This window comes from Nannochloropsis gaditana (genome assembly GCF_000240725.1).
Source record: "Nannochloropsis gaditana CCMP526 unplaced genomic scaffold scaffold240, whole genome shotgun sequence".
NCBI classification, from domain to species: domain Eukaryota; class Eustigmatophyceae; order Eustigmatales; family Monodopsidaceae; genus Microchloropsis; species Microchloropsis gaditana.
Genome location: NW_005803713.1, coordinates 26,607 through 28,233, shown reverse-complemented (window position 1 = coordinate 28,233; position 1,627 = coordinate 26,607).

Genomic DNA, 1,627 nt, shown 5'->3' with positions numbered 1-1,627 from the left:
GGTGGTGGTGGTGGGCGGGAGGGAGGAGGGGAAGACCGCGGAGGTGTAGGTGTGGGGGGGAACTGAGGGAGGGAGGGAAGGAGGGAGGGTGTCGATAGACGACGGGATACAAAGGAATCCTTGTAGATAGGAAGCAATCGATAGACAGATGCATTTGCGACAGTCACGGTAGATTCAATGCAGCCGGGGGGGTTTAATACCCCCCGCACAAGTAGTTGACACACAGACAGTAGAAGCACGATTAGAGATGGCAGCAGCGGCCAAAAGAGGGGGTGGGCTTAGGGGTAGGGTGCCTCTCGGCGTGTTGAAAAGCGAGGGCATCGACTGGGGGGAGATTCGAGGGGTCGAAAATCCCGCCCGTCCTACATAAGAAAGACTTCAAGGCAAGGGGAAAGGAAAAACGCTTAGGGTGGTCCGTCATGCCGACCATCACGGACAGGCAAACGGCCCCGACAAAGAACAAAATTGCATGTGGCACGTCGCGTGTCGGAGTTTCCTCGCCTTGTCCTTGGGATACTCCTCATAGCGTGGTCACCTCGGACACAGTGTCCCTCTCCTCCTCCCCACAACCCCTCTCCTCCGCCGCCAGGGTCCCGATGCTTTCCCTGGCCGTGAGTGCCTCCAGTTTGTTTTGCACTAGGCGCATCAGAAGCGTGGAGTATCGCTCTAAGGTTGCCTGCAGTAGAGGGTCGAGTCCCTGAGGGTGCAACGTTTTCTCAGCCGCCCCCGTGCTCATCACAGCCACCGAATCCGCATCTTCTACATCGGCTACCGATGCTACGTCATTCTCTGCCCCTGGCCATCTTGCCATCCCTAAAGCATCGACGTCCGCCGGGGCCGGTCGTCCCGGTCCACACGCCCGAATCTCGGATGCATCCTCCTCGGTCACTTTACCACCCTTCCTTTCGCCGCCGCGCGTCGGCATCCCGTCTTCAGATGCTTCCTCAGTCGTCGGAGGTGGGAGGTGTTCACCAGATGCTTCCTCAGTCGTCGGAGGTGGGAGATCAAGGCCCGTGGGGGTACTGCAGTCGCTTCGCAGGGACGAGGCAGGCGAGGCAGGTGGGGGCTCAAACAACCCCTGGGTGTCGGAAACCAGGGTGGTCTCGTTCTCGTCCACCCCTGAGGCCTTTTCCATCAGCGTTAATGGCCCAGAAGATGGTGGAGGAAGGGGCGAGGAGAGAAGTGTGCCGCCCGGCACCGTCGGCGCCGCCAGTCGTCTCTTTGCCTCTCGCGCCATGGCTCCTTCCTGTCCCCCAACCACTGTCATGGCCGCTGACGCCAGATGTCCGAAACCCTCCAGGTACATCGCCGTCAATGTCTGCAACGCTCCTTCTGAAGCGTCAAGAATATCTCCGGCTTCGCACCCTGTCTCCTCCTCCTCTTTGCGCTCCCTCCCCAAGGCTCCGTCTTCCACATCCCGACCTACCTCTCCATCCCTCTTCTGTGCCCTGTCTCTGGACACAGCCACCAGTTCGCCGTAGAGGATCAGGGCGTGTCGAGTCGCGCTATCCAAGTGCGTAATGACGTCGTGATACTCCTGCAGGGGGCGAGGCAATGCCACACACCGGGGAGGAAACAAAGACGACGACACGGGAATCGAGGCCGTGTCCAACAATGGTATTGTCAA